The sequence below is a fragment of the Prinia subflava genome, chromosome 5, assembly GCF_021018805.1.
Source record: "Prinia subflava isolate CZ2003 ecotype Zambia chromosome 5, Cam_Psub_1.2, whole genome shotgun sequence".
In the NCBI taxonomy this organism is placed as follows: Eukaryota; Metazoa; Chordata; class Aves; order Passeriformes; family Cisticolidae; genus Prinia; species Prinia subflava.
The window spans coordinates 15,224,506-15,242,872 of record NC_086251.1 but is presented as its reverse complement, the minus strand read 5'-3'; the positions used below and the strand labels follow the sequence as shown (position 1 = coordinate 15,242,872).

The following is an 18,367-nucleotide window of genomic DNA, read 5'->3' as shown; positions in this document are numbered from 1 at the left end:
AGCTGGGACAGAAAAACTGAACAGAAAAGTGGTGTGTTTGTTGGCAAACAGCTTTATTGGATTACTTGCAACTTTTAGTGAAGATTATGAGCTGTAGTGAGCTTAATTTCAACTAAAGTTGAAAGAGTGAGTTGATCTTTCTGCTACCAGTTGAGCAATCAGAAGTATTTCACTGACATTTTGCTGTTTAGTGTAAGAATTTGGATATCAGTAACTAAATATAACAGACTGTTTGTCTTTTTGGTATTTTAACAGGTGTGCTCCTTAACCCCTGACAGAACTGGAACCACTAAAAGTGAACAACAGACAGCAGTGCTTGAAATCTCCCTGGTAAAGAAAGTGCAAAGCTTCACTTAGAAGTTCAATGGGAAAGAGTCAAAGTAGGATGATAAGTATGAATGATGATTCAACTGATGATGGATTGGCCCACGCTGTGAAAATTAAGGGTGTTCAGCCCAGTTACTTTAAAGGTTTGGGTGTTAAGACTGGAGGTCTAGTACAGAACACTCTGCTCTTCATTGATCATAAGTGATGGAAAGTAAACATCTTTGCACAGTGGGTGGATAAAATGTGAGACAGCAAGGTTTGAGCTGCAAAATCCATAAAGCAAAAACACAAAACCCCAGAGCTTGGGCTGACAAAATTGGAATCCACAGTCTCATAAAGCTGGTGGGACAGGAAATCAGAGGAGCATCAAGACCTCCTTTTTGCATTGGAAGTAAAGTCCCAAGCCTGGAACCTCTCTTGCACAGGAGCCCATGTTATATCCTGCAAAGACAAAGACACCTGAAGACACCTGTTCTGATTTACAATGTATTTGCTGGTATGTGCCATTTTTTCTTGCCACTAAAATCCACATCCAGTTCCCATTTCCCAGGGGTTCCAATTCAGTTTGTCAGCGATCTCAAGAACACCCAAGTGAGGAGGAAGGGAAAAGCCTGCCTGGAGTGTGTGCTAACTCCTGAAGGTGTCACCCTGAAGGGGATGAAGAATAAGATGAATGGCAGAGAAGTCTCCTGAGTATACCAGGAAGCAAGAAGGGAAGAGAGCAGAGCTTACCTTTTAATGCTGCTGAGCTGAGTGACTGGGGAGGTTGCACAGTGATCACAGGATGCACAAGACAGTGACCCTAATGGGCAGAACAGCAGTGCCAGTGCAGCTGTGGGCAGTAAGTGGGGGTGACTCAAGAGGGGAAGAGAAGGAGAAGTCTTTATACTGTTTTTCAGTGAACTTTCCAATGGAGCAGTGCTGATTTGCTGGAACACCTAGAAAACTTGTAAAATAACACTGATCTGCAGTCTTTTATTGTTTCACACAGGATAAGCTGTTAGTCTCTACCTTCTATTGGTAGTATGGAGGTAATAGTGAAGGACTTTTTGCTGTATGAAGTGGTAGAAGCATAAAGCAGTAAATTTTCCATTTAAATCCTTACACTTGTCACCTAAGCCAGGCTAGTAAAATGTATTGCATGTTTTATTTTAGTCAGAATTGCCCTAATGAATTCTTATCCTGATTCTTTAAAGTGACCCATGGGACCTGGACTTGACTGCAGTCTGCTGAGGACCAGCAGCACAACAGGAGGCTGGTAAATATTTAATATCACATTTGTTTTGTGAATTAATTTTGCAGTAGCATTATTGATGCTGTAAACTTAAGTCTACAGTCTTACAGAAATACACACAGCTGTTAAGAAAAACAGGAAGAAAAGTTTAGCTTCTGCCCTCAGCATAGGCTGGAGGAGAGTTTTAAACTTAGGGTGTGGATTTTAGTGGCTATTAGGCTTTGAGATAATCTCTGCTAGATGTGGATGAGCTTTGAACTATGCCCAGATGCTTTCCATTAAAAGAATTTTAAGACAATTTTGAAATTAGCTACACAGGAGGAGGATAAAATGATAGCAGTGCATCCTTCACAAGCTGAGTAACAGCTGAACATTCTATTGGTGGTATGGTAGGAAGGAAACTTCAGGAGCCAAAAGAAGCTCAGCTGTGAGGGCAGGCAGATTTTCTCACATGGAGGATGGATCTGCCCTAGTGCCCACCCCTGATGTGTCTCTGTGTGAGGCTGCTCCTGCATTTTCTGTGTCAGGCTCCTGCAGGATGGGTCCCAGGCCCAGGTCTGAGTGCCTTCTGTGGGCCATGGCCAGGAAGGTCTGAAGGGACAGTGTAGGGGGGGACATCCCTGGTCACTCCTGTGTGACAGAAACCACTCCTGTGGCACAGCCAGCCTGGAAGCTGTGTCTGAGCTGCCTCTGACTCCTGTGCACACTGGAATTGTAGTCTGGTGTCTTAGTTACTGATTCATCTTAGCCAGTCAGAGTCCAGGTTCAGACACAAATACTGTGTAAGCAGTAGAGGGAGTGTTTGGCTGGTTTGACAGCTCCTCTGGACCAGCAACGGGAATGGAGCAGTGCCAAGGGGCAGTTTTCAGCTTCAGCTTTTGGATTCCTATAGCTGCATTCCCTTCAATGAACACACACAAAAGAGGGTAAAAACTTCTTAGGAACAGCCTTTTTCCATCCTCCTTCACAAGATTTCTTCCAGTTTGCTAAACCACTTTCATCCTGTGATCTGTCCATTTTTTTTGGAGATCTCCATTCTGTTAAACACCTTCTTGGTGTTTGAAGTGCTCAGCTGACAGTTCTTAGCAGTTTTTTTGTTCATATGCTTCCACTGTGATTTTTTTTTTCTAGAGACAAAGTACCAAACCTGTCAGAGCTTAAGGAGTGTCTGGTTGATGTTTAGTCATATGGTTTAGTTTTGGCTAGTCCTGCAAGGAGCAGAGAATTGAAATCCATGATGCTTATAAGTCCCTTTCAACTTGAGCTGTTCTAGGATTCTATGATATTTGCAACCATAAGGAGTGTGGTGTTCATACTTCAACTGGGGATCCTGACGAGCTGTGTTGTCCTGATTGATGCAAAGGTGGGACAAATATGGCTCAAGAGAGCAAACAGACAAAATGCTCGTGGGCTGATCAGTGTAATGAAAGGCTGCAAAACCCTAGTGGGATTTGGCCTGGTGTTGATAAAGGGCTTTTAGCTGAGGACAAACAGATGGACAGATCAGACAAGAACAGATCATATCCTTCCCACACTACTACTGTCTCAGTCTCACTAAGTTTTGGCTTTGGATCTTGGCTTTTGTCAAAATTTTCCTTTGCAGTCTCCTGTGAAGATGCTTTCATATTTCTCAGCCTGTAGGCTCACACTCTCCCACAAGGCTGGCCTCTCACCACCCTCCCTTCTCCCTCTCCTGGTCTCTGATTTTCAGAGTAATCAGTAAATGTGTCCTCTGCATGCAAACACACATCCTTCAGTACACACCATGTGGCTCATCTAGGCAGATGCACAGGTCCACAAAATACTGAGTTCATTTTGTCCATAGATCACTTCACCTGAGTAGGAGCCAGAAATCCTGACAGCTTAGACATCTTAGGGCAGGAAACTCTGATCAGAGGAATCAGGGACATGGGTGGAAATTCTGTTTGTTGCAGTGTGTGTTGTTTCCTGCCTCAATCTTTTTGTCAGGCAACGGGCTTGGAAAGGATTTGATAGTGAAGCGGGAACCATCCACAAACTCATCACCGACTGACGGGAAGAGAAGCAGGGGGCAGAGTTGCCAGTGGATGTAGCCACCCTGTGTCCTCCCTGTTCTTTACCAGCTGTACACAAACACCTGCAGAATCAGTGATTCACCTGGTCTCCTCACCTGGCCAGTGGCATTTTACAGGCTTTTCTGTCAGTGTACACAAGCAAAACCTCTTCCTGCTGCTTCTTTGCTCCCCGAGGGGAGAAAAACGAACAGTTGTAGTGGATGATTTTAAATCGCTAAGTCAGTGATGAAGAATTTTGGCCCGAACCTTTGCTTCAAAGGTTGATGTCATGAGCAACAAGCAAAACACCCTTTCCGAAATGATGAACAGAGGCAGGAAACAGCGAATATGGCTCGGCTCTTGGCAGGCAGATGGCGCCAGATGTGCGTTCGGAGTGGCAGAAAGCCTCTTCTGCCGCCTGGGTCGGGGCAGCGCAGGTGAGACCTGGCGGGACAAACAGGAGTGCGGGTGCTGTGTCTGCCACACCGAATATTGATCAGACCTGTGCTGCAGCGAAAACACATCCACAGCAAAGCTTTGCTATAGGGAGAGTTTTCCTGAGTATTAGCAGAGAATTGTGATTTCTAAAACCACACGTTGTGTGACAAAAATAATGGAAGAATTAAAAAAACTCTAAATATGTCTAGAATCATAGAATGGCCCAGGATGGAAGGGACCTTAAAAATCGTCTAGTTCAAATCTTTCACCTGTCCAGGTTGCTCAGCACTCCATCCTTCCTGTGGCCTTGAACACTGTCAGGAATGGAATATCCACAGCTTCTCTGGACAACCTGTCCCAGTGCCTCACCACCCTCACAGCAAAGAATTTCTCCCTAAAGTCTAATCTAAACCTACTCTCTTTCAGTTTAAAGCCTTTATCCCTTGTCCTGACACTACATGCCCTAGTAAATAATTTCTCCCCTTCTCTCTTGTAGGCTCCCTTTAAGTACTGGCAACCTGTTGGTTTTGGTTCGGGTTTTATTATCATGTGTAAGACATCCTTATCATGCCCCCATACTACTCTGTAACAAATGAGGGAGCATTTTCTTTACTTACTTTGATTCTACTATCTTTATCATTATCAAATCCTGATGGGACTTTAGGGAAGAACAGCAGAAAGGTGCTTTACAAAACCAAGAAACTGCCTGGAATTAAATCTCCAGGTCCTGGAGAAGTGAGGGGCTTTGGGATTTGCTACTTCCCAGAGCTCTCTCTTTTTCTGCTGAGGTGAACAACTAAAGGGGGGCAGGTGACTCTCTGTATAAGAAACAGAACTAAATCAGCTGAATCAAAACGTGATCCATCAAAGCATAAGACAAAAATTTGATGTCCCTGAAGACTTTCACAAAATACCAAATTCTGATAGTAAAAACATGAAGGAGTGTATGAGGGCCCAGTTTAGGACCACTTTTTCTGGGAACTTGCAGATACGTGATAGGTGTCAAGTTATATTTGCAGCTGCAGCCTTCAAATGTCTTCTGTTCTCTCCAGTTTCCCCAGTGGCTGAAGAATCAGTCCTCGAGCTTTTTGCTACACACAGTGTCACTGTGAAGAACCAAGCAAGCAGTGCAGGCATCGCAGTCCCTTCCAAGGCAAAGCCAAGGCCCAAAGTCACATCAAGGACAGTATGGAGGAGACAGAGGAAGAAAACGTGGTGTTGGAAAAAGCCAGTAACTGCATTACAACCAAAACCTTGGTGAGAAAAGACCGTGGAGCCATTGTGATGAATTTGAAAAATCAGTGTTTGGAGAGGAATGTAGTGATAGGAAAAGGGGCAATAGCTTCAAGAGTATGCTTGGATTAACATTAGGAAGAAATTCCATACTCTGAGGGTGGTGAGGCACTGGAACAGGTTGTCCAGAGAAGCTGTGGATGCCCCATCCCTGGAAGTGTTCCAGACCAGATTGGATGGGGCTCTGACCAACCTGGTCTAGTCCCTGCTCATGGCAGAGGATTGGAAGGAGATGATCTTTAAGACTCCTTCCAACTAAAACTAGTCTGTGAAAAACTAATTTGGCTAGAAAACACTGCTGAACTATCTTCTGGGAGTTACAGTTCAGGTAACCTGATCTAGCTGAAGCTGTCCGTGCTTATTGCAGGGGGATTGGACTAGATGAGCTTTAAAAGTCCCGGCTCAAACTATTTTGTGAGACTTCTTGTTCCTATATTTGATCCCCAATGAAAGCAATATTATACTCCCCATTCCCAAGACCAGAGTGCATCACAGGATATACAAAGCAAACAGCAAATTTGAAACATATAAGAAAGAAAATCACCAAGCTGAAGCAATACATATCATTTTTCACCTAAAGCTTCACATTTTTGCTCAAACTTCCTATGGATTAGGGAAGACATTTCTGAGCTGCTCTGTAATGCACTGCAGAAAGAGCTCATTTTCAGAATAAGTGCAATAATTGAACATTAAATAATTGAAATGTTTAAACATTTGGAGTGACCAAGAGAAGTATGTGGCAAAGAAAGTCTTCAGAAAAGTGTTGTGACCACAAATAAATATAAACATATAAGTTACTCTCCTTGACTTCCTGCTGTCCATACATAAATTTCTTTCTACACACAAATATAACACACACACACAATTTTGAGTCAATTAATTGTGATTGTTCTGTGCTAATTTGATTTTCCTCTGTGCAGAGCCTCTGAGAGAGGTGTCTCACAAAAGTTGCTTGAGGGAGTTGTTACCCACAAGCAACAACAAGAGGCCAGAATTTTCAGCACCTCTGGAAGTCACAGCTATGGATTTGGGTGCCTAATTTTCACTGCTTTTTTCCTGAATTAGACCAGAACTGACTTGCACAAGTGACTGATTTTGTTGTATCCATCAGATAGCAACCGTATGATCCATGCTTAACACAGCTTGTGCAACACATGGGAGTGTTCCTATCAGCAGCAGCAGCTGATTAAAGAGACTGTTGCTCTTCTTTTTCTGTTAATATTTTGGCTCTTTCTTGGATTCTTTCCTCTGTCTCATTCAAAATGTTGGGTTTTCATATTAATTAAATTGCAATCACTCATAGTATTGTCCTGGTTCCAGCTGGGATAAAGTTAATTTTCTTCTTAGTAGCTAGTACAATGCTGTTTTGGATTCTGTAGCTAAGTAGAGTTTTCTCTTATTAAAAGAATTTTCCATTTCCCATGCTCTGCCAATGTGCAGGTGCACAAGAAGCTGGGAGGGAGCATGGCCTGGAGAGCTGGCCCAGCCTGGCCAGAGGGATAGTCTTATACCATAGGGATATTCTTATGCCATCTCTTGAATTTTATCTCTCTCCCTCTCTCTCTCTCTCTCTCTCTCCCCCCTTTTCATCTTCTTGGTTTATCTCAGTCCAAAAGCAGTAAAAAAAAAAAAAAAAAAAGTGATCCCTATGTAACTATTAAAACAAGGACACACAGGTTCCCAGCTGGGAAGAATTAAGTATCTGCAAACAGCAGAGATCAATGTGATGATCAATGTTCTGAGGTGTAGGTAGCTTTAGGACTTAAAGTTCACACAGAGGTTGCCCAAGGCCCCAATGTATGACAAAGAATATAATTTGTCATACGTGTTACTATGCTCATCAACCCTTTTAAAAGAAGAGAAAACTCCCATGAGATTCATGAAAGGTGCTTACATTTTTTTATTTTAATACTGAATTTTTAGTAGGAAAAAATCTGTGCCTACTTCTGAACTGATCAATACCACAGACAAACTCCAAAGGATGACAGTAGCCTCAGAAATGGTGAAATGGGCAGATTTTAGTTTGTGCCCGTTGCAGAGACTTCTTTCTCTATATGACTAAAGTATTTTACAAAAAAAAAGACTCTCAGATGCCGTCAATAAAAGCCTAAACTATTGATGGAATCCTGTCATAGATACTGAAGTGGGCCTTAGTAGCTGCACATAATCCAAAAAAAAAAAAAAAAGGCCAAGTGTGGAAGCCAGTATAGCTAAAAAACCAGAGAATTCTATGTAGTAGATGAAAGCCTTGAGGTTAAATAGTTACTCAGATGGGAAAGCATTCAGGCTCCTTTACATCAGAAGACAACACAAAACCAATTTAAAGCCTGGAGACATGATTCCTCTCCTATTGGAAGACTTGCATTATCTCACATTATGCTTAGGAGAAGAGAATACACTCTGTCCATATGCACTGTATCCCTTATGACCCCTGTGCTCAGATGAGAGCCTTGTGTAAAAGCCATTAGCATCAAGTTTGTTATGGCATGCTGCACTGGATGACTTTTTTGGTGCCAGGGGGAAGGTTGTTGCATCTTAGCTGGGAACTTCAGAGCGTGACTTGTATTTGAATACACAAGTCCCTATTCTTTTGATGGAAAACATACAGCTTTTTTTAGCAGTCCATCTTTTGCTCTTCTCATGTGTTATGGAGGCTGCAGCAAAGTTGGCTAAAGAGCAAAGAGCAAGATCTGTATTTTTTAAATGACTGTTAATTAGGGGTACTGTAATCTTCAGCAAATAAACTTGAAGAACATTAATAGGATCTTGCAAGTCAGTAAGCACAATCCCTAATCCCAGTCCACATAGCACCTGACTACTTCCCACAGGACTGTAGGAGGGATTTATTAAACAAGAAGAGACACAAGGGACTCAAAGTCATAGAAAACAGGTGGTAGGAAATGTACTGCAGAGCTCACCAGCCAGCTAGGAGGAGACAGAAACAAACCTTTAATGCTAAACACCTTTTCTAAACACATGTGCAAAATGAGTGGTGGGCAGTGCTCATAGCAGATTCTCAGATGATTCTGTGCCAGAATGTTTGCATTTCTTTCTTAAATGGCCAGCCTTGAAACAGTGTCTCCATTATGTGCCATGTTAGGAACCACATTGCTTTGTTGGACAGAGTTTGCTGTGTGCTTATTAAGCTCTTTTTATACCCCAAAATCCTGCAGGTTTGGCATCTTGAAATGGGAGCAGCTCTGTATTCACATCTGCAAGCTGTGGACTCTCCTGCTGTCACAGAGCCTTCAGAACTACTGAAGGTGCTGGATTTTTCAGCTCCAGCCTTGGCTTAGCCTGGCAGGGAACCAGACCATGGAGATGTTCTGTCAGGATACACATTACAGACATGAGCTGAGGACACCAGAAAGTAGAAAAAATGCACTGACATCCCTGCCTCTAGTACCACTTACAAATACTCCTTCTGAACCCAAGCCACGAGTGAAGCTGGTATGGGAGAAGCAGTGTTGTAAGAGGAAGGAATTCTAGCAATGTCACTTCAGGTAAGACCTGCAGTATCCATCCAGCTGGAACTCCTATCTGTCAGCTGTTACTTTCTTTTGTTTTTAACATATACCACATTTTGTAAAGTTTTATCAGATTCATCTTGCACCAAAAAAAACATTTATCATCACAACTCAGTTGGGTTTTGTTCAGTATTTAGAGGTTCTGAGAGGAGATTGAAAGCAGCACAAAGTTGTGCAATCCTTCTTGCTAAGCTGTCCCCTGAATGATTGTGTCAGGTATAATGGTGTAATAGTTGTTTTTTTTCCACCATGTGACTTCTCACATCACACCTCACACGTAGTTCCAGAGGTCACTGTTGGAAGATTCTCTGATTCCTGACAGGGATTCAGTAGTCTGAGTATGGGTTAGGACAGTTGATGCTACAGTAAACAAACCATCATGTTTGAATCAACCCTTTGCTGTAAATATGTGGTGTTGCTGAGACAGGAGTATAATCCTTTCAGGCCCTCAGTGAGCACTCAGCATTCTGGCACCAAAAGCTGAATTAATATTAGCAGAGGTCATGCTTCAAGTACACTAATTATCTCTTGAGAATGAGGATATAAATGAGAATGACCTGCCATGAAATCCTTAGCTACCTGACTAATTGAGGTAGCAAAGCATCTAAATCTTTATTGTTTAGAACTTGTTTGCTTAATTATTAATTAGAAAATTCAGGCTTTTTGTCTAAGATTTTCTCAGATGACAAAGCATGGTGCTGGCTGTCCTTAGCAGCAGTAAGGCCAGCAGAAATAGATGATTCATGAGGAGAACAGAAGGACATTCAGGTTTCACTGAGGAAGTCTCAGAAGGCAACATCCAGGTGGCCAGTATGAAAAATGATCATTTTTCTTCTCAGTCCTCACTTTGGAACTACAAGGCCCATCCATGGGGCATGGCTTTGTTACTGTATCATCAAATAAACACCAAAAAATCCCAGAGAGACTCCAGACAAGATTCTCTGGTGTAGCATGGCAACATGAAGTACTATGCTGAAGAGTATGAGAAGTCCTGTAAGAAACAAACATTACGCAAAACTGTTTGTGGCAGAATTTGGACAGTAAAATCATCAAATGAGGCTTTAAAAGTGCCTTTTCCTTTCTTTTGTTCTCATTCATGTATTACATGCAAACTACATTTTTTGGCATATTTTTTACATTATTTTAAAATATTTCTGTTCCACCCACCTCACCTGAAATTGTCTTGAGTAGGTGCTCATTAGAAAGCAGTTGATTGCATTGATGTTTTTCTTGTGGTTGCACAACTACTGAGACAAGAGGTAGCAACATTTTAACCCTCACATGTAGTGCCTTCTGCTGAAACAGCCTGAAGGTTTCTTCTTACAGTCTCTGACGTGACTCAACAGGCTGTAGCTTTCTCTGCAATCTCTCATTCTCTTATTTTTATTTTTTTTATCTCTGTTTTCTTTTATTCCCAGCTGCCCAGGTTTGATCTGACTGTGAGGCTGAAGAGCCACATGGTGGTTTGTGCTGGGACAGCACCATGCCTTCACACATCTTTCTGTGAGCTTCTGTGTTGTGTCCTGTCAGAGCAGAAATCCTGCAATTAGTGTTTTCTTGGACATCTGATGAAATACTGCTTCAGGGTTTGGGAGCATGGAGCTGTCCTTTAGTCTTTGTCACAAGCTGTCACTTTGGTTTAAAAGTTGACTATTGGAGAAAACTCATGCAGAGCTACAGGTTCATGAAGTCCTGCATAACTTTTCAGTGTTTTTATGGCAAGCCTTTTTATAGGCCTCCCTGTCAGGACCGAGGGACTTCTGTATGCACAGGTTTGTCAGCAGCACAACCCAGTCCTTCACAGGGGGAACATCAGTGCTCAACAAACCATAAAACATTGGGGACGGTCTGTGTTTCACCATGAGAAGTAGAATTTTTCAAGCATGCAACTCCAGTTCACTTTAGGGGAAGATAAATAATTCTTGATTCAACCCTGAGTGATCTAGAGTTGTAAAGGTATCTCTCAGTTTAAATTGTATGAATTGATCTGTATCCCACCAGCTGTTTTCCCTCCACTTTCAAGATGATCAAACTAATGAACTGTACCATGAGGTTACATGGAATCACCCAGGCCACACCAGCTGTGTGCACTTTGCTGGGGACAAAGCCTGCCATTGCCTTTGCAGATTGAAGAAATCTCCAGCACTGGTGTCCTGGAAACATTTTTCTATCAGGCTGACTCTGTACAAGTAGCTCCTGTAGCCACAGACATCCCTGTTGTGCTCAGAGATGGAGTTTGTTTCTGCTGCTGCCCAAGCCAGGAAGCAGAACTTTATAGTTGCAGTTGTCTTGGCCAGTGGTCCCCACCACCAGCAGCAGTGGCAAAAAGAGGGAGGACAAGAACCATTCCCAGTCCTGATGCACAGCAACAAGTGATTTGTTTCTGACCTATACCACATTATCCTCTAGAAGAGTTGCAGAAATGTCCTTTACAACATTAACATGCAAGCTGCAAGTGCAGTGTAGAGAAAACTCCATCACCTTGGGGTACTGACAGGAGGTACTCTCCTGCTGATGGAGATTACACACAATTTATGCATCAGTACCAGGGTTAGGAAGGTTGAGGCTTTTTTCTTTAAAAAAAAAACCAACCCAGATGCTTCCAATGATAGAACCCTTTATCCAAAAAAGACCACCAGAGCAATCCAAAATGTTTGCCCTCAAGGGAAGAAAAACTCCCTGGTCAGAAAATATTTTCCTACTTCTTCATTGTGTTTCCCAACTCCCTCCTTCATGTTATCTGAGCCAAGCCTGGAAGCAGCATGGCTCAGAACCAAGGAATAAGGATGGTACTGCTGGGGCTTTGCTTTTTCTGTTCAGTGTGGAGGGAAAGGGTGAAGGAGTTATTACTCCAGACACTCCCCATGCTACCTTGTTTTTCATGTCATATTTGAACAGGCAAATCCCCATAACAGCACTGACACAACAGTGTCTGTCCCCTCAGCAATCTGGTGACATCATTTCCATTGCCAAAGGGTCTGTGCCAGCCAAGTGGAGGCAGGCTGGCTTGAGTCCTTAGAGAGACTCTTATTACTGTAATGATCTGCTGGGGTGACAGACCTATGTACTTGTTATCCTTTCAGAGAATGCTTTTCCAAAACTAACAGCCTCATTTTTTTCATCAGAAGATAATTACACAGTACAAATTGGCCCTTGGGTTGCTCAGGGTAGAAGAAATCAAGGAAGGAAGTACTTTCCTAAATATACAGTGACTTTAGAAGTGAAATATTTTTGCCCCAGAAAAGGACAGAGGGAGAGAGCCAAACAGAATAAACTAGTGCTTAAATGGCTCATTAATTCTTAGCTTCCCCTGACCACACAGTAATCTGCAGCTTGCTGAAGGAGTCCCAACAACATGACCATAAACCACAGCTCAGAAGCAGAAGACAGCTAGGAGACGTATTATGTTGTCCTGCAATGTGATGAGAGTACTGACATGTGGTATGTCAGTACAGAGAAGGTCTACAGCAATAAATACCCTGTCACAGGCCTGCCCCCAGGGAGGAAATACTTATTCTGAGTCATTGTCTGCAATGACAGTGGGGACACTGACCCTCTGGATTCACAGGAGCAATGGAACATCTCCAAACACAGACATAAGCACAAGACTCTGGGCTAAGCTCCCTGTGTGGCCTTGTATATGTCACTCGCCTGCTTTGCACCTCAGGTGCTCACCTGGGGATTAGATACAAGAATACCTCCTCTTCTATCCCTTCCATTTGTTGGCAATCTCTTTAGGATCAGGCTTCCTTTTACTACATGTGTATGGAGCCCATTACATAGTGCTTTATACAGATGCTGTTCAAATTAAAATTCAGGGCATCCGTGTGCTCAGAGGGTGATATTATCATGTCTGGACATAACAGGAGATTGGTGTTACAAGCCATTTGTCTTGTAGCACATTTTCAGTCTGACTGGGATTTGTTCCCTAAAGGAGAAGCAAGGAAATCTGTGACATGTAGGAGACGGTTTGACAGTCTTTCTGGACCAGAAATCCCTGAAAGCACATTAAATTAAACATTTAGAGGTCATTCTGTCAGGTAAATGCCTTTGTCTTTGTTCAGTTGCTCCCTACACATGCCCAATCATTACACGGATGTCTAATCAGCAGTGTTCCCAAACATAACTGAACATGGCCCAGCTCGTCAAGTCAAAGCAGTGAGTGATCCTTCTGCCCAGTCTGGGGAATTGCAGAATGCAGTGACTCTAAATGGTGAGATCAAAGACAATTTTTTTTTGGATTGGCCTGTGCCTGGTGTAATAGAACATATAGTAATATAAAAATTATATATTAATACATATTACTATATCAGACATCTGTTTCTTCAGCAGCCTATCCACATGCTGCTATGAGTCTTCTAATCCCATTAAGAGTAATGGGCAACACATTAAAGTGACAGAAGGAGTGGTACACTAGAAGGAGTAAAGAGGTCTCAAACTGTATATTTGTATTTACCAATCAGCCTTTCCTGATGGATTAGACCATAAATATGTTATTTTGGCAGCTGAGAAAGAGCACTTCCAGTTACTGTGGCTGTAGTTGTGTTCTTGTGTGGAAGTGCTCTAGGCCTGGATTCTACAGAGCCTGAAATGACTTCAGCAACTCCTGTGCATGTAGGCAAGGAGAGCTGTAAATGGAGGAAAGTTAGCTTGGCTGTGCCTTGCACTCCATTCCCTTGATAACAGCCTACCTGTCTTCAGGCAGCACCAGAAGGACACAGATGTGAACTGATTTCTTATTCTTCATATAAATGGCAAGTCACAAGGTTTATTTGCATAAACCTGAGACATGGTAGAAAAACTCTGAAGGAGAATAAGGAGATAAGCTCTTTTCCAAGAATGGGGTCTCATGAAAGAATTTTGCCATACAGTGCTACATTTGCAATCTAAGGGATTTACCTGATGAGATCCCTTGTCAGTGCAACAAGCAATATTAAGTACTTCAAGAAATGTGTTTAAATACAGGCTGAAAATGGAAGATTTGCAGTGGACACTGGAAATTAAATTGTACACGCAGTTCCCTTTGATTTCCCCCGAGCATTCTGTAGACTATTAATGCCTCAGAGCAACACCAGCAGAGCAATATCCCTTCCTCTACAAGATCACCTGCTTTGGTTTATAATTGGGTGTAATTTAATCATGCATTTCTAAAGTGCTTTGGGAGCCAAATAACCAAAAGCACTTTACAATTTAATGGCATTAGTGAGAGAAGGCGTTGATACATCCCTGTGGAGCAAAAGTCTGACACTTTAGTTACAGCCGAAGAAACAAAGAAATTAATTGCTTGCTTACAGTTGCACAGCAGATAAATGGGAGGATGAGATTTCCAATTTCTTCCCCTCTTGCTTTTCGGTTTGTATTTGTTTGCATGTTGAGACAGGTATGCTGGTCAGATGCCAAGAGAAATGTGGTGTATTGCTCATTCTTCCTACTCCCTGGGTTTTCCCTGATGGGAAGTAAGGTCCAGGTCATGAAATGTCCTACCCAAGCTCTGTAAGGTTTGTACTCACGCTCGAGAAGGCTGTGTGTCGATGGTGCTGGCTCTGTTAGCATGTCTGTGTGTGCAGTGGGAAGCAGCCTGCAGTGACTGTCCTCAGCAGCATTTTGACTTCAAGATGGAGTATCCTGGGAAGGACAGTGCTTCCTGCTTCATCACCCCACTGAGGAGCCACAGCATGTGACAGCAGCAGCTGTGTCCTGAGCTGGGCTTTCAGCAGCAACCCCACCTGCAGTGACCCAGTACAGGGGCACTGTTAACATCACATCCACGCCTAAGCTGTGCCTCACCTCAACAAGAAGCGCCTGCCTGCTTATGACCCCTGCACCGTGCAGCTGCAAGCTGAGCATCTGTCGTAGGTCTGGTGTGCAGCCACTGGGATTAGTTGGGGTGATTCTCTCTAGGCTGAGTAACCACAGCTTTCTCTTCTGAATGTAGTTCAGAGCCTGCTGTTTTCCAGGACAAGAGCTCTTGCTGGGAGTGGCACCGTGCATCACTGTCCTCTGGGGTCTCTCCCTTGTCCACAGACCAAGAGATTGCTCAGTCTGTAGGTGCTGGAGCTGCAAGGGCCACACTGTAGGAACTTACCTTCATATCCAGAAAAACAGCCTAACTCTGTCTTCCTTCAAAGTCACTGAGATTTATCTTCCGTTGTTTTAAGGTAGTATTGTATGTAGTATTGTAAAATGGCTTCTTTTGGCCAGTAGACCTCATGAATTCCCTAAACAGCTCAGAAGCAAACATGGCCATTTCTCAGTCCCTAACCAGGCTTGCTCTGCATCCATGGCATACTTAGCACTTCCAAGCAGTCCATGGATGCACTCTGACAATAGCCTTGTGCTTTTTTTGCACAGATGCTGCACTGGGTACATCTGTTCTCTTTCTTTATAAAATGGAAGGATTTTGCCAACATTGTGTGACAGCTAGTAAGGTTTCCAAGACAAGAAGAGGAAGAAAATCAGATATTTCCTATCCCACTCTCCCTTCCCTCTTTTGTCGAACCCAGTGAAGCTTTAAATCAGGTTGTACCACAGAGCTTGGTTCCAGCTGGCTCAAATTGGTGGTGGGAGCATGGACACTTCCAGGGGCATGGGGTGAGGTTACACACTTTTACAAACTGTTTTAGACAGATCCTAGTGCCTCAGGCCTGTTAGTGTCCTCTTAAAGGGGACAAGAGAGAGAGGCTGCCAGGCACAGCTTGAAATGAAACTGATACAGCACCAATAATGAGGGACTGTATTTGGAAAGGTCTTTCAGGGTTATTTTTGTCTGAGATCATTACTTCTGGACAGCCTTCTGCCAACTGCTGAGCACACAAACACATCCCACCCAGGGTTTAGTTCTCTCTGCTAATGTGGAAGTAGCTCACAGGGGGTCACCAGAGGGAAAGGATGCTCACATTGGATTTGCTGCTCTGATTTTCAAACTGATCAGTCTTTGTGTGTACATTACATGCAACTTTTCCTCACTGAAGCCAGCAACTGCCCACCCAAAAGACTGAAAGCAATTCTTTACCATTTTTCTAATAATTCCTGTTGTTACCATGTGTCCAACTTCCCATGCACCCTGACACACTCCTCCCTGGAGCCACAGCTGGAGCCACAGCTGGAGCACAGCTTCTTTGTCCCCAAGATCCGTGGGAGCCTTCTCTGGTTTCCAGCCAGGCTGATGCAAGGAATCCTGCCAGCTGCTCACCCAGTTCAGGGTGAGGCAAACAGGCCTAAGGGGCACGAGAACAGCTCCCTATCCCCTCGGAGATCTGCTTGCTGGGTAGCACTTACCTGCTGCCTTCCCACACTGAGCTTGTTCAGGTGAGCACTGTTACAACAGGAACACACCTCTTCAAAGTTATTCAAAGCAGCCTGTTTACAGCAGACCTGGCTGAGGAACGAGGCTTACAAAAGCACTGTATGGGTGAGGTGCTGATTGATACCCAGATTCCTCAATGGGAGCCTATGTCTGAGGGCTCCTGGAGCTCCTCCTTGTCTTGACCTGGGCAGTTTCTGGGTAGGGTCTCTCTGCTGCCAGATATTAGCAACTGAGTGAGGTGGGAAATCAGCAGTGAGTGTTAGAGACTTAAAACTGACTTCAGCAGATAAAGCATTCATGTCAAATCAAGCTTGTCTGCAGATTTATTTTTATTATTTTAGGACCTTTATTCTTGATAATTTTAGTTCTGGAAGAGGGGTAGTTAGTGGCACTGTAGGCATCATGCCTTGTGAAAACAAGCACTCTTGAGCCCCATTTTATTGCTACCCTCCCACAGCTGGACAGGAGAGAGAAAATTTAACAAAAGCCTTATGAAGCAAGGTAAGGATAGGGAGATCACTCACCAATTACCATCACAGGCAAAAGGCACTCAACTTGGGCAATTTAATTTATAACCAATCAAATCAGAGTAGGGTGAAGTAAACCTCTTCATTTTAAAACATCTTTCCCCTACTTCACCCTTCCTCCTGGGCTTAACTTTATTTCGGAATTCTTTACCTCCTTTTACCCACTGGTGCAGGTGGATGGGCAATGGGGGCTGTGGTCAGTTATCACACCTTGTCTTTGCTCCTCTTTCCTCTGTTCTCACATATTCTCACTCTTCTCTTTGGCTGCAATTGCTGTTGCATTTTTCTCCTTCTCAAGTGTTGACACAGAGGCACTTGGACCCATTTCTTCTGCTGGACACAGGGGAAGCTTTCAGCAGCCTCTCACGGAAGCCATCCCTGCAGTCTCCTCCTGCCACCAAAGCCTTGCCACGCAAACCCAATACTTACTCTTCTATTTCTCTTCGTTAATATTACTCTTCTGCTTAGCCATGTTTTTCTGTTTTATTTTTTCATAATATTTGCAAAAACAAATAGGGCATTGCACCACCAAAGTGAAACACAGCAGCAGCTTTGCTGCTGTTGTAGCTCAGAAGAGGTGAATATAATTTTCCTTAGGCTGGGAGGGGTTGCAAAGAACACAAAGACTATTAGACCCAAAGTGAATTATTCAGAACAGTGCTGAAGTGAACAAGGGGAAATGGGAGTGAAAATGAGAACTCCCTAAATTTGAACTGTCACTTCCTACAAAAAATGTGACCAGACAACTTTTTCCTTTATACAGTGGAAAGCCTTACAGAGCTTTAAAACCTTTAAAAAATTTATAAAGCTTTTTATCCATAACTTTGGAGATTTGTACTCAAAACATAGGGTTGACTGCACTAATTATGGCACTTAGTCCTTTTCCTTAAAAAAAGATGGACACAGGGACAGGAAGTTTGCAGAAATTGAAACACAAGATATAATTAGTGGAACGAGCTGTGCCTGCTCTGGCATGCAGAACAGCATTGTTGTGGCTGTGTAGTTTGTCTTCATGTGGCTCAAAGGGCAGCTGCCCTTGGCTGTGAAGGTCAGTTAGACCAGGTGGTAGTGGGGCTTCTGCTCAGCAGGGGCACTTCCAGTATTTCCATCTTCTTTCCCTTTAAGTGATTTTGTATAGTAGGACATTAAAAGTGATATTTCTAATACCCTCTGCTAATGTATCTTAATGGTAATAAAAGGAGAGAAAGATTGGAGAGAATCCTGCTTCCAAGTTCAAGAAGAGACTTGGATTCTGCCTCCTTTTCTCTAGATAGGCCAGTAGGAGCTTCACAATATTTTAGGCTTCTTTATGTGAGATTGTATATCAACACAGAGTAAGCCTGAATCTGAATAAAATCTCAAATAAGTCTGAAGTAAATCTGAATACTTAAATCCTTGCAATACCAAGAAAGTAAATACAGCTTTGCAAATGAGGGAGTCACTTTGTAAAAGAGCTGGCCACAGAAAGTGCAAGAACTTCACTGCTGGTGGCCATGCCTAGATAAGGGATTACAGAAAATCTGAACCACTGAACAGGCTGACAGGTAGATCAATACAAATATACATACATTGGTGCTGGTTCTTTTAATGTAGACTGAAATCTTGCAGGAGCTGGTTGTGGAATAAAAATATAGCAGTGGCCAGCCACTCAGACACACTCAGTCTGAGAATATTGTGTCACT

The 18,367-nt window shown here is 43.1% G+C and overlaps 1 long non-coding RNA gene across 2 annotated transcripts; it reads left to right on the top strand.

The window, feature by feature from the left end:
- The first annotated feature begins 281 nt into the window (after positions 1-281).
- Positions 282-13,708, top strand: LOC134551053 (uncharacterized). Of its 2 annotated transcripts, XR_010080508.1 has the most exons (6): positions 282-823; positions 1,524-1,585; positions 3,530-4,031; positions 5,085-5,289; positions 8,499-8,828; positions 10,271-13,708. It is a non-coding gene; the product is annotated as an uncharacterized LOC134551053 (long non-coding RNA). The 2 variants fall into 2 exon arrangements; XR_010080507.1 differs by lacking the exon at positions 3,530-4,031.
- Positions 13,709-18,367: the final 4,659 nt, after the last annotated feature.